Raw genomic sequence first — 15435 nt, 5'->3', positions numbered from 1 at the left:
GGTATCTTACAATGTAAGAGTAGGTTTCATGTTTCCTGTTTCCCTATGAACCCAGTTGGGCATTTCATGTCAATGTGAGGCAGCTGAAGGAGAATGAACACATGTTTGATATAAGGCCAGACTCTATACTGCACGAGGTCTTGTAGGGTGAGAGAAACGTTCTCTGGATAAATCTGACACCTCAGGAGGGGGATTTATCCCAAGAAAGACTACTTCATTATAGACTATTCCTCTTAAAATCTGTGTTAGTTGAGTTGTATGATGTGCAGAAAAACATCAAATATTGTTAACTTCAGAATCCTAAACCATCCTTAAGGTACTCAAGTTAAAGTTACTGTGCCAAGTGTGGAAAAATGCATGCTATGCACTTGTTTTTTTCTTTCCTTTATGTGATGTGAGGCTTTAGGTATTAAAATTTCAGATTGTCTTAAAATGTTGAATTATTGAGATGAAATTTGGAGATAAAAATTACATTTTGAGATAACCCGATCAGAAAAAAACTTCTGTACTTTCATAATAAAGAAGTAAAATCCTTGAAAGAGTTTTGGTGAGATGCTGATGCTCTTGTGTGCTTGGCATTGTCATTATGGATCAATTTATGTTTAGAAATGTGTCAAAAAACCTGATACTCTGTAAGCTAAAAAGTAGCTTGGCTGACTGTAATAACCAGTAAAAGACAAATCCTTCCATGTACCTTGTACTCTGATTCTTCACTTCCCTCTGACACCCTACATTAAGCTCAGTTCTCTGAGTTCTGCTCTACTTCATCAAAATACCAGTATGTTTGAACACCATAAATATGACTTGCAAAGCCCTAAACATTTGGGGTGATGAGTCAGTGAAGTGTGACAGAGCAGAGGCATAGACTTGGTATTGAACACACAGTTTTGAGCAATCCACCGGTGCTATTAGGTGGTCATTCTGACAACAATTTCATCTGGAATTCCAAATATATCAGCACTTCTGCCAGCAACTATCATCCCCACATCAGACACAAACATAAGCTATGGTTTTAGTGAACTACTTGCTGAAAACCTTCGTAAATGATGTTTGTGATTTACTCCAAATGTTGTGCTCTTAAAGGGAAACTCAAACACGTTGGCAATACGGCCAGGCACAAAAATGTCCGTGTCCACACCTTTCAGTCGAAAAACTGCCAGTGCACATATTTAGTAAATCCTCACAATAACTTTTTTACACCAAAATTAAAAATGATCTGGGCAGAATTGAGGCCAGATATGATTTAATATGTAATGTTGTTAAAACCATCCAAATTATGAAATGCATACTGCAGTCGTGAACTCATTAGAACAGCTAGGGTTATCCAGATGTGAAGTAATCCCCTAATGGTCTTCTACTGTGATACACTGGACAAACTAGAAGGCACGCACACACACAGACACACACACGCACACACACAACCACAAAGAACTGTTAGTGATAATATGTCCACTCTCCCTCTATCGTTCCATTTTCATTAATAAAATCAGTAGTGTGGCGAGTGGAGACAGATGAGCAGATTAGCAAGATTTACTACAAAAGCTAAATCACATCCAGTATTTTCATATCCAGCAAGGATATAAAGTAACACTTCTGACAATAATAAGAGTAATAGGAGTGTGTCCTGCCATTCGTTCTCTTGCTTTTGTCATTGTTTTTCTCATTTTCACTCTGAAGCTATTTCCTCTCTGTCTTGTGTTCATACTGCAGAGAAAACAGTGTCTTGAATGCAGATTGCTTTACCTTTCAGATGAAGTGACCAACTATTGATTTCAGTAAAACTACAAACAAGATAAAAGCACATTCATTTTTAAATAATAACAGCTACTGGAGGCCCTGTGTGAACACATATATTCCTGTTACCTAAAAAAAACGGTTTATGCATGTCTGATAGTATTCCTAAAACGTGTGCCACATTAGGGAGCTTCATTTTCTCTCCCATCCCCCTTGCTTGTTAATCTGCACTGCTTTAGCAGCATCTGATCAGTGCCTCCATTCATTGCAGGTCAATTTGGGCTGTGTGCTCGATATGGCTGTCTCATTACACACTTCCTTCCTGTCTGTCTCTCCGACTCAGGGGAGAAGACGGTGGGACTCAGAGGCGAGAGGAAGGAACAGGAAGAGAGAGAAAGGAAAGGAAGGGTGGGACTTGATGGGGGCAGAGTGTGACCAGAAGGGAGGTTAGAAATGAGAAGATAAGACGGGGAAAAGATAGAAATATACAGAATGAGGGAAACAGAAAAGGTTTACAGTGTGTGTGTGTGTGTGTGTGTGTGTGTGTGTGTGTGTGTGTGTGTGTGTGTGTGTGTGTGTGAGAGAGTGTGTGTGTGTGTGTGTGTGTGCAAGCCACAAGGACTATTGATGAATAATTAAAAACAATTTAGCATGAATTATGATTGACCCGTTTTTTTAATTATCTGATTATCTTATATCTAATCTGATGATATATCCATATAAGAGTAACACTTTAAAATGAAAGGAATATTCTAGTTATTTTTAAACCCAAGTTGGATCTCTCTCATAAAGCAAGAAATCGACTCTCTAGCCTTGTGTATGTGTGTCTGATCACTGGTTTTCTTGATTAACATATGTCACAGAGTAAATAAAATAACAAACCTCTACTGACTTGACATTTATCGTTGCTCATGCATAACTGCATGTGTTCCTAATTTGGGCCTGATAATAATTTCAATAGTTCCTAAAAGGAAACACAAAATCATCAAAAAGCACCAATTATATTTTGGATGCCTGCAAAATGGAAGTCAATCACCACCAAGTCATCGGGGGGAAATTATCTTCACTGTACTGATTAAAATAAAGAAACAGTTGACTAAGGTTACAGTATTATCATGGTCACAGTTAAGCAGAAAAAAAGAACAGGAAAGGAACAGTGCCCCCTTGGACTGAAGTCGGTATCTTGACACATCTGTACTCAAAAGTTCACAATAAAAACTAGGGATGTCAACAGGACGGACACTAACTGTACCTTTCAATACCAAAACTCTGAAAATGTGACAGCACATGATCATTTTTTAATTGCAAAGATACCGTAGGCCCCATATTTACTGAGAAGTGCAAAACAACATTAATACTCAGATACTAATAGATATTAAAAATGATTGCAACAGTATTCATAAGAACAGTGCAGTCTTCTCCTCCTCCAACTTCACACAACTTCACAAAGCACTGCAGCAGGACAGGCAGGCAAACAGCCCCTTCCCCACTAGCAGCTGAACGCGTGAGCAGTAGCACAACAAACTTGGCGTGCATCTTGAACACTGACAGCTCAGCTTTATGAGGAATCATGAGAAGTCAATAAAGTTCCTGTTTCAACAGCATTGGCATACTGTATTAAACAGTTATTATAAATATTAACTCGGCACACACCAACGTTAACCATTTAACTAGTAGCAATTATAGCTGTCCATTAAGTTATTATTAAAGCAGTATCTAGCACGGGAATGTCAAACTTATATCACAGGCCACATAGACCCCACTTTGACTTTATGTGGGCCAGACTGATGATACTTCCCATTCTGTCAGTGTAACAAGTTTAACTGTGCATTTAATCAATGAGATATCTTAATATAAGGCAGAGATAAAGAAATAGTGATAAAGAAATGCTGCTGTAGTAAATTAAAGAAGTCTGTCAGGATGACTTTGGGCTTAAATTGCAAGAAGTAATGTGGAGAATTACAGATTTATCTATAATTTAATTACTTTGGTGAAGGAAAAGCTCTAAAACTTGTGAAAATGAAGTTAAAAGTCCAAAAATAGAGTTCTTCTTCCCACATTTTCCAAAGCCTTCCAGCAAGCCAGATTGGAGTCTTTGCCGGGTCGATTCTGGCCCCTGGACGTAATATTTGACATCCCTGATCTAGCAGCTGTGACTAACAATAAAACAATAATGAATAATGTTAGTGTCGGAGCTAGGCAGCAAACATTGCCAGTCCTGGCTGTCTGTAACATTAACAGACGGTGCTAATTTTACAAGATAACATGTTTTTTTTGCATGTGCGCCTAAAAAAAACCCTTGAAGGTGAGAAAAGTCTAACAGCACTATACTGACAGAGTGGCAGCCGAACTTAACAACTCTAGTTTATCAACACCACAAATACGGTTCTAAATCACCAGAAGCACTGGAAATAAACAGGGCTATATGTGAATACATTTGCATGCCTCTTGATTTTGTTGTTTTTTGTCGCAAGAATGGTATCAAGATGCGAGTATTTTCCTGGGTGTCGGTATCGAGTTTGAAACTGTAGTATTGTGACAACTCTGACTTCCTTCTTTCCTTCTGTCATGGCTACTTTTGCTGCTAGAGGGCTTTGTCACTTGAACTTAAATGTGTCGTTTTGCTGCACTGCTGCTGTTTTACAATTTATAAGGTTAGAAGACTGACATCCTGCTGGTCCAACAGGTGAAGGTGTTTATCTGTCCAATGCGCTTTGCTTGAGAAAAGAGCCTTTTTCTCAAGCAGACTCTTGCGCAAGTATTTCACAGCCAAATGTCCAGCCACCACGGTCATGGTCGCTAACAAGAAGGAAAGCAGGCAGCAGAGAAAACCATCCTCACGCTCTGTCTGTTGTTGTTTTTTAACAGCTTCTTGGTCAAATGAATTAAAACAACATGTGACCAAAAATCTGCATCTTCTCTGCTTTTAGATTCAGACCTGCTCATCTGTGTGCAAGTGTGCGCATGTGGGGAAAGCATTAAACTGCACCAAGGCATTAGACAAAGGAAGGAAAGAGAGTGAGAAAGCGATTCAGGCTCAACTTTTCCCATTGGGATTGCTCACCATGGCTATGGAAGCATTTTCAGCCGTATGTGTGACATAAGGAAGTGTGAACAAGACACACGTAGACAAGGAGTGAATGAATGATAACATGGCGGCAATGAGATACTATCATGAGCTACTCAAATGAACCTATATGTAATGTTGCTAGGAAGAATCAGACTATATGCAAATTACACTGCAGTAAATATTATTTAAATCAGACTCTCAAATATGGGATAAATAAACATTGCAGATAAAGTTGCAAATCTCATGTTCCATATATAGGACTGCAGCTACTTATCCACAAGATACACGATCCCCTACAGAAAACACGCAAGGCGGCAGGAAAAAGCGGTGACCCAATACAAATGGAAAACAGAGAGCGAGAACAAACAGCAACAAGAGTCTATCACATCTCATCTTACCAGCAGACAATCAGACCCCATCCATATTTTAAGAGCTACGGAAAACTGTAACAATGGGCTGTCATGATCCAAGATTAGTGGAGGGCAGTTTTAATGAGGGGGAGGGCACAGAGGCATCGTGTTTCCACGCTGGCAGCCAAACTCCAGTATCTACTGAGGGCAATTTGTCAGAATTCGGTAACAAACCATCAGAAAGAGTAATTGAACTTCAGCAATAAATCCAATTTTGTAAAGCGTCATATTATGAAACCAAGCGAATTCAACAGTAACTCAGTTACTGATCATCATCACAACATTTTATATTACTGTTGACTACAAATGACAACTTTTGGTTGTATCATTTACTATCTTTTCCTGAAAGAGAAGTAAATTGGCAAAAGGTTGGCTCGATACAAAACACAACTGTCTCCGTTTTTCCTCTGCAATAGGTTTGTCGACATTTGCATAAAGCCATATAGCCAATGTTAGTGATGATGAATTATTCATGGAGTATAAAGGGAAGAGACTTTTACAGTGTGGTCCTGCTTGACAGTTGTGTTATGGACCCACCAAATGTTTGTGTGTGTGTGTCGGTGCGTTTGTGTGCAAGGGTGTTGAGTTAGAGTCAGAGAGAGAGAGTCTAAGAGAGAGAGAAAGAGAGAGAGTGATGCGCTCTGCTACACTCACCGGCAAAGTCACTGCTTTCTCAAGGACACTGCGGCTAAGGGGCAAGAAAGAAAGAAAGAAGGGATGGCAAAGAAGAACAAGCCAGCATAGGAGAAAGACCCTTGGTAAAAGACTGAGAAAGATTAAGAAAGAAGCAGAGACTAAACTCTCTGCCTTGTGGTATACCTCTGCCAACCAGTGAAACTGCAGTTGACGTTTACTCATATAATATATGTATTCAGATAACCGTGGTCTTCACCTTTGACCAGCAAATTAGGTTTACTGTTTGTGCGCAAACAGAATAAAATTTCATCTACATGTTCCTGAGATATTGCTTTCAGCAAAATGTTACAAGGTCATAGTGACATTGATGTTTACATTAAAAAAAGCAAAAACAAACAAAGAAAATAACAAACAAATTATTTTTTACCCCTTTAGTCAAAAAAACTAACAAATTTTTGAAAATCCTCAATATGCTATATTGACCTTGAGCCTGACTTGTGACAGCTGTGGACAACATGACTATCCACAGCTATCCCTGATGCTGAGATATAAAATGGAAAAAAAGACTGAATGTTGTAAGCAGCAGGCTAAAAGAAGTCTAAAGAAAGAAGGTCTGATTATTTGGGATGAACATGGCAGCATGCTTGATTGTCTTTGTGTATGTATAACCAATTAATTTATTGGTTATTACAGTTCATGTTTAGATTTATTCATAATTTATTCTAAATCATCTTATAGCTTTAAACTCAAAAACCTAAAATGAAAACAAATCCCAAAGATAGCGAAGTCCAATATAACGACCGATATTTTCATTCTCATGAAAACCCGACAGATAAACATGTGTTACGTTTAGTTTTTTAAGAATCTTTACCAAGATAATATTACAATTCAGTTTAAAAATAATCTTGTTTTTTTGTCATAACAAGTCGTGAATTAATTGTTTATACTCCACGCCTGCTTACATCAGCTGGTCGTGGTGTCTTTTTCGACAGGGAAGTTGCAGAGTGTGGACAAACTATGCAACATCTACACTTGGTCAAAGGGTCTTTCTCCTATCTTGTCTTTACTTTTTATATTTTCATTTAACGGCTATTATAAATGTTGATAAGAAGATATTGGCAAATAGCAAATATTAGTCAATATATCAAATATATTGGTTGGGTTCTAACAGTATGTGTGGCATCTTAGTGTGGCTCAAAAATGATGTTAATTTGTGATTTAAGGACTAATGTCTGCAGCACCATTAACACAAACTAAATCTACTCACAGAACACTGACAAGCTCCCCAACTCAACATCCCAGCGAGCAAGCACACATGGTAAAGTTATGTTACTCACACTGTGAAGGAAAGCAGGCAAGCGTGTTTTTCTTTTGCCTGGTTCAGTCTCACCAGCAATCCACTAAAACCTCTATAGCAATCAATTATTTACACATAAACACACACACGCAGACCCCAAAACAGTCCCACTGAGATGATAGTGGGGAAGACCGCTGGGTGAACTGCATAAAAGCTACTTTACATACATAAGTAGGCAGTTTACCAAAGCAGAGTGAACCCGGCAACCACTAGGACCACAGCCCCTGATCCACTGTGATCAGTAAATATGTCTAACTTAAATTCATTGTCAGTGTGAGACCACAATGAAAATGAAACCACAAATGAAGATGAGGCACTCATTTTTCTCAGATAATATCAGGATAAGTTGTAATGTACAAAAACTTCTACAGACGGTTGGGAGTGTATGAGATATACACAGAGACAGAGGAGCAGATCTTCAGGTATATGTATACTTTGCCAACAGGTTTGAAGGTTAAAAAGCAAACAAACAAAGAAAAGAAAAGGAAAGCAGCAAATTCATATTGCTCGTAATTTTATTTTGTCAGTCAACTATGTAAACAGTTGGCCAACAAATACATCTGTCAACCCATCAATAAATTGCATTGATGAGTAAGCAGATGTTTTAACAACATAGTAGGTACACAGACTGTTAACTGGGGGAACATATTGAACAACTAGCAAAAATACATGTATTATAGGGAAGTGGAAAAACACATAAACGTGTGATACCCGTTTATGTGTACCCATAAATCAAAATCAGACTTGCATGTGTGCGCGCAAGTCACACACACACACACACACACACACACACACACACACACACACACACACACACACACACACACGGTACAAAAATTCCAATTAAGATGTAAATCTTGAATTTGACCGGATTCCATCTGTTCACTCACAAGCAAATTCGGCCCCTCTTTAAAACCTTTTGTATGCTGATGGGGGAACTGTTTCTATTTAGCAGATTTATGATGGAATTCTTTTTGCTGAATAGTTCCCAAAGCGTTGCTGAACATCTGCCTCTTTTCCTCTTTTGGCCAAAAAAAATCCCTTCTTTGATTGTTTTCTAGGTAAAATTCAGCACAAAATAAAGCCGTGTCTATATTACTTAAGTATGAAACGGTCATTTCTTTTGAACAGCCTCTGATGAAAGCACTAATCTTGAGAAGGGTAACAGAAAACACGAACAGACTTAGTTTTGGCCTCAGTGGGCTCAGTGCATCAGTCTCTTTGCTACAGGGCTTGTCTTGCTTTCAGAATTACTGGTCTAAACTGTCAACACTGAGCCACCCAACTATAGCAGTAGCAACACTTTAAACTACAGTGTGAAACAGAGTTCAAGACAGCCTACAGAGGTACAGTATACAGACTACTCACTCACCCTCCTTTGGCCTCCTATTGGTTTATCTGTCCACTTTTTCCCCCTGTCTGTCAGTTTGGAGTCACGGTGTTTGAGCAGGCAGGGTTCAGCACCTGAGAAGACACAAGTTTATAGTCTGGTTACAGTCACTACAACGGCACTTAAGGGCAATGTTCTGCTTGACTTAAAGCGATCACAGGGGGAGAACGTATCATAAGACTGAGATATTTTTCACTGCAAAACTTTGCAGTGAAGTAGTTCACTAAAACAGCAAGTAGTTCACTAAAACCATAGCTTATGTTTGTGTCTTTTCAGCTTTACTTTTTCCTTTGCCTTCATCAGAAACATCAAAAAGAAAGGGGATAGGGAAAACAAAACCTTAGCTAAAAAATGTAAAAAAATTATTAGAATTGTAGCAAACATTTCTAAAAAGAAACTACAGAGAAATTATTGCATCTCTCTCTCTTTTTTTCCTCTCGTAAAAAATGAAGAAGTGCACCAACTGGCATAATCTTCGCTAACCAGAAAACTGACCCTAAAGAGGAAGTGGACTATTATTTGCATGTGTCACTTAACACAGCAAAGTGTTTGAAACGAGAACTTGCATGCAAACAGTTCGATCACATTGCACTCTATCACAGAACTATCTATGAAATGCTGTTGTTCATTCCTCTAGTCTAAGACTATCTATTAATTTAGCTGCACAATTCATGCAACATTAGCCACTTCCCAATGATGACATAATTTACTACGTGATGCATTTTTCTTCCGTAGAGCCATCAGCACAAAAGGTTGCTTATTTTTGTTATGATAAGCACTTACTACTTTTCACCTCGCTCTTCTACTTCTCTTACACAACTACCTTTTCATAGTTGCTGAACACTTCCTGGTCCTATTTCACAATACAACCTTGCTCTTTTCTTTTAACAAGCTTCAGTCTAGAAAGAAAATTATGAAATAGTTTTGTATTAATACTCTGATAACACATTGCTGGTTTATGTTCTGTGTTTCTGCGATGCAGTAAAAGGTATGATTGATCTGCTTTACCAGGAAAGTTGTCACGATGTCCTGAATTCAGTCCCAATCATTCCAAAATCATATCACACACCCCTACTTTAGAATTAAATAAACAAAAACGTGTTAAGGTGGCAGATGGTAAGAAGTGCAGCTGTGCTGATAGCAACAGATTGTGGAAAATTCTGCAATATTAAAATTGGGTAGTTGCCATTAATAATTTCTAGAGCCTACAGCCTGCCCTGTTAAGCACAGTTTTATCACATTTCAAATTCACTGCTAAAACACATTAAAGAATAACAGATGAAACAACTGGAGACAGTAAATGATGGGTTTTTCATAACACAGTAAAGACCAACCACCCTTGAATGGTGGATCATGGTGGTAAAGATTTTGGTTGCACACCTTCTTTATGTGTGCACTGAAGAGATTTCTGAGTATAGGTCTGAGAAGCTATATACTGTTGTATATTACAGTCAAATCACTAACCTATGAGACACTTTGTGAAAAAAAGAAAAGAAATTGATGTTCCTGAAAAACCAGATATAACAGACTGACAGTGGCGCACCCTCAGAAAAAAAGTAACAAGACACTATCATACAGCCAAGAAAATCAAAGCAAAACAAATGGTGAGTATTTGCTGTGTGTTCTTTCGAGAAGCAGTCACACCTTGGATAATAGAGCATAAATAAGGTGCGGCACTGGCAGGTGTAATGGATCTCATGGTTCTGCAAGACAAACTGGTTTCCAGAGATTTTGTTTGTCAGTCTATTCATTATGTTGACACGTGCATGCAAACACAGGACGCTGCAAAGACTGCACACACACACACACACACACACACACACACATACAAACACAGGCACATTTTAATGCTTTTTACTAATTGTGTTCACTAAATTGTGTACACTCACTGGCCACTTTATTTGGTACACCTGTTCAGCTGCTCATTAATGCAAATTAACAATCTAATTATCCAATCACATGGCAGCAACTCAATGCATTTGGGCATGTGCACATTATCAAGACAGCTTACCTAAGTTCAAACTGAGCATTAGAATAAGAAAGAAAGGTAATTTCTTTCACTTTGAAGGTGGCATTGTTGTTGGTGCCAGACAGGCTATCAAACCTTGACAAAGATGGGCTACAGCAGCAGAAAATCACACCAGGTGCCACTCCGGTCAGCTAAGAACTATCGCTCTGTCGTGGTGAAGAGAGAGCTGAGGCTGAGGCTACAATAGGATTAAAATTCCAAAAATTAGACAATATGAGTGACTGGATAAGCACCGAGTCTTGATTTCTGCTATGACATTCAGATGGTGGGGTCAAAATTGTGTGCAAACAAATTAAAGCACCCTGCTTTGTGTGGTGCCAGGGATGTTTTCTTTGCACACTTTGGACCCCTTAGTAGTAACTGTGCATTGTTTAAACCCCACCGCCTACCTGAGTATCGTTGTTGACCGTGTCTATACCTTTATGACCACACTGTTATAAAGGTGTTTCCAGCACCTTGTTGAATCTATGTCATATGGAATTAAAGAAATGCTGAAAGTAAAAGTGGGGCCAACCAAGTACTAACAAGGTACATCAAATAAAGTGGCCGGTGAGTGTATATTTCACTTTAATGATGTTATTTTGCATGCTTTGGGGGGGGGTTAAGCACCTCAGGGTCTTGTTTATGAGTGACAGGAGAAGGGAGCGGGAGATCGACGATGGATTGGTGCTGCGGCTGCTGTGATTCGGACGCTGTATCAGTCCATCATGGTAAAGAGAGAGCTGAGTGTAAAAGCGAAGCTCTCAATTTACCAGTCGAGCTACGTCCCTACCCTTACCTATGATCACAGGCTGCGTGTAGTGACCGAAAGAATGAGATCACAGATACAAGCAGTGGAAATGAGCTTCCTCCGAAGGGTGGCTGGCCTCTCCCTTAGAGATAGTGTGAGGAGTTCGGCTATACAAGAGGGGCTCATAGTAGAGCTGCTGCTCCTCCACATCGAAAGGAGCCAGTTGAGGTGGTACGGGCATCTGACAAAGATGCCTCCTGGGCGCCTCCTGGGTGAGGTGTTCTGGTCATGTCCCACCGGGAGGAAGCCCTAGGGCAGACCCAGGACACGCCGGAGAGATTATATCTCTTGCCTGGCCAGGGAAGGCCTTGGCATTCCCCCCTTTAATGTAAGGCATAATCTGCTTGTCTTTTTGAAATTTTGGTTTCTGTGTGTGTGTGGGGGGGGTATCTGGAAGGTTTTATATCATTTAATTAACAAGAACAAAGCACTACTCAGCAACTTGGGCCATGTAGAGTATGCAAATATGAATCCTTGAATAGCTAAGCTAAAAGTTAATTAGGACATGTTGTTAATGCTTTCTATGAGTACACTGAGTGCAGACCAGCTATTCAAAACAGACACAGCAAAATAAAAAAAAGTGCACCATTATGGGGAAATTTAAAAAACAAAAAAGAGAGCATTTTATGCTAAAGATTGCCCATCATTAAGTAAGCAGTCTTTCAGTTTGATAATAATGCATTACAATTTGTGTGGCATATCCTGTGGCAATATTCTGCAGCAACTGACACATAAATTAGATCTCCCACAAAACAGAGATTTAAAGCCACACTGTAATTACAGATGTGAATATTATATCCTAAAAAAATCTCTTCATATTGTTATTTTTCACAGAAAATGTGACAGATATATTATGCAGAGGTATAGTAAGGAACGAGATTATGTTAAGAAAATCATTTTTTACACCTCTTTAGCGCTGGAAAAGTGACACAGATGTGTATTAGTTTCCTTTGTTGCAGAGCACTACTGCAGGAGTTAACTAAGACATACGGCATTGTCAGATAACAATCACCATCGACTGGCACGGCTCTTAATAGAGAGCTCGAAGGAAGAGAAAACAAACATTGTGTCGAGCATTATTTAATTTGCCAATCCTTCACATTTCATTTGCAAACCATTATTGATAGCACAAACAAGAGTCTTGATGTCAAACTGAGACGCAACGGTGCAATGAAGCATAGGCCAAGACATAATTTTACGCTACAGTAGGAGGTATAGGAATTTTACTCAATTCATAAACCAAAAACCCTTAAAAAAATTAGTTTGTTTTTACAGATGGCCAGAAAAAACACACAGATTTGGACTCGGAGGCCTTTCAGAAGAGTAAGGTACTTTCAACACAGCCGAGGGAAGTTGGAGACAAAGACCAAGCAAATTACACACCTAACCCTAACCCTTATTTTCTGACCAGCAGGAAACCCCCTATTAATTACTCAATTTAATAATTCCTCAACCAAACAGCAAAAAGTAAAATCCGCATACTTTCAGAGCAACTGCCTCACATAATAAAGGAATTATAGCTAAAATCTCCACTTTTTAAGAAATGCCTACAAACATGCCTTAGTTAACAGTATAAATGTAAAGCTGCAAAGATTTCTGCTGCTTCTTGGCTTGTTGTGTATGAAATGACAACATTTAGATTAAAATTGTGGACACCAAACAGAGTGGCTCCTGCTGTGCAGGAAGCTAATGGGAATACAAATAAATAAACAGACATGTCTCCATTTACACTCCTATCAAGGTCAGGGCTGTGCTCTCTGATGCACATGCTTCATGATACTATGCAACAGAATACACCGCTACCCTCATTTTCCACACGTCTTATTAAAGAACATTGTCACCCGGGGCCTTTGAATTCACTGGATAGATTTTAAAACCTTTCATCATTCATATTTTGTGGGTTTCATGTGCTGAGTACAGCTACCTTCACCATGCTTTTGTCTACTGTGGATTACTCACAGAATCCCAGATAAAAGAGACTTTTCCATTAGTATAGAGCCCTCATAGTGTAATGTGTGAGGATGTTGCCATTAGTCAGACAATAACGTACTTCTGTTGTGTTGTATTAGTGTGTGGGTTTTTTTTTAAACTGCTACAACTATCAATGATTTATTAGGTTTCCTGAGTGCAGCATGTTGAATATCTAGGGTTTATTTGATATTAATTCAACTCATGACATAAGTTGGCCCTCTACATTTGGGACTCTACTCCATTTCTTTTCACTGCTGTTGACTTATTATGGTGAATCATTTTCATTACAGCCATGCTCTTGCACACAACCATCAACTTAATATTCATTCAAAAAATATAGACAATTCTCTGAAATAATTAAGCTCTCCTGAGGATGGTGTGTGTGTTGAGTACGTGAGCTACAGCCTATGCTTTTCCTAGCCCAAGGTGAATATAACCAGACAATTAAAAAAGTCACAGTGAGACATACACTCTGGAAGAAACCCTGGAAATGTTTTTCTCTTTTCATATTTCCTCTTTGTAGAGAAGGGCCAACCCATGGATCTCTACTGACTCAGCCTTGGCTTTAAAAATTCCACTCAGGAAACAACTAGAAGGGGACGGGGAAACAAACAGAATATGAGCACTGGGTAGAAAGGGAGATGGCATGTGATTCGGCACTATAGAAAATCCAGTGATACCGCAGAATGACTGAGGGTAAGAAACAAAGATGTCGGGAAACAAGTATACATCAGGAATAAAAACTGAAAGGTGCCAGGGTGTTTCCACGTTCAACCTGTTGTTCTTCATTCCTGTGGAGGAAGCTTCGCTTTTCCTCCTTCCACTCAACAACAAAAGCAATCTAAGGTCATACAAATGAAGCCGTTGCATAGTCATTTACTGCCGTCTGCCTTTCTTTATTCTTAGAAGTAAGAGCTAAAAGAAATTAAATAGCCTGTCCTTGTAAAAGAAATGATCCTGAAATCAGTTCAACTGAATCAGAAATATTCAATTTGAAAGTAAAACCCTCACCTATTCTGCTTTAGCTACAAAAAAAATAAAGAGGCTTAAATTTCTGTACTACAGTGCCGGTCTGATGTGAGAAAAATTCATGAGAATTTAAATGAGAGCTACCACTGCACAATCAAAAGGACACGCTCAGCTAAACCCTCCAAATTCTCTAAAGGCCTCAAGCCCAATTAGAAAAGGAATGACTTCTATTTAGAAGAGGAGAAACTGTTGTAATGCTATTTCAGCATTGTATCTTTCTACTATTGAACGAAGGGTTTCTCTCCCCTTTGTTCTGCAAAAAAAAAAGTAAAAACAGATCATGACAGCTGAAGTAAGCAAAATTGTCGTGCAGCAACTTTTCACTTTTCTAAAAAACATTAAAAATAAATAAATAACTAATAAAAAAAAAACCCTGCTGTTAAAAAAACACATCAACAGAAGGATCAACACACCTCTGCAAAGACTCAGTTCCTTGTTAGGAACTGAGATTACACATCTTAGTTTCAAACATCACTAGAGACCCCTCTATTACACAGCACGACTTTCTCTGCTTAGTCACTGATCCTGATGTTAGGATTTCTTCTCATTATTAGGTGGAAACGCAGTGCAGGGGAGAGAAGTCTTCAAAGATGCTCCCTGAAATTACCACTTACAAATTAGGATGTGTTAACAGATTAACCTGTTATGCAGCAGAACACATCCCCGACATTAATGCAGTGTAGATAGCATAATCGAGACACCCCGTATGGACAACCCAGAAAGGTGGACACACAAAGAAAAGAAACTGCTACAGGTTATTTTGTATCAGAGATAATAACACTGACAAAGCTATCACTGGCAGTTTATTTTTATTTTATATTTATTATTTTGAAAATCAACTGCACTGGGTGTTGATTTTGGTTTCCTCCAGAATACAGATTGTAATTGTTTTGGTCAATTCCAATTTCTGCAACCTGCTGACACTGATTTTTGCCAATTTCTATTTTCTCTCAGTAACTAAGATCATAAAAACAAAAATTACCTTTTCTTCGATGCACAACAAAAGAAATGAATAAACT

At 38.7% G+C, this 15435-nt stretch overlaps 1 protein-coding gene and 1 long non-coding RNA gene across 4 annotated transcripts in view; both read right to left on the bottom strand.

Moving 5' to 3' along the window:
* LOC120714343 overlaps window positions 1-15435 on the bottom strand; it is an 873031-nt gene that overhangs the window by 339061 nt on the left and 518535 nt on the right. The window lies entirely within an intron of this gene.
* Window positions 1-15435, bottom strand: part of LOC120714314 (spermatid perinuclear RNA binding protein) — a 93827-nt gene that overhangs the window by 53194 nt on the left and 25198 nt on the right. For all 3 annotated transcript variants that reach the window (XM_040000471.1, XM_040000470.1, XM_040000472.1), the window contains exon 2: window positions 8580-8671. The gene's annotated coding sequence lies outside the window, so the exon portion shown is untranslated. The remainder of the gene's footprint in view (window positions 1-8579; window positions 8672-15435) is intronic.

Source organism: Simochromis diagramma, unplaced genomic scaffold (genome assembly GCF_900408965.1).
Source record: "Simochromis diagramma unplaced genomic scaffold, fSimDia1.1 OVJJ01000596.1, whole genome shotgun sequence".
Lineage (NCBI taxonomy): Eukaryota > Metazoa > Chordata > Actinopteri > Cichliformes > Cichlidae > Simochromis > Simochromis diagramma.
Note: the sequence above shows the minus strand (reverse complement) of the source record. Positions and strands in the feature narration are given on the sequence as shown.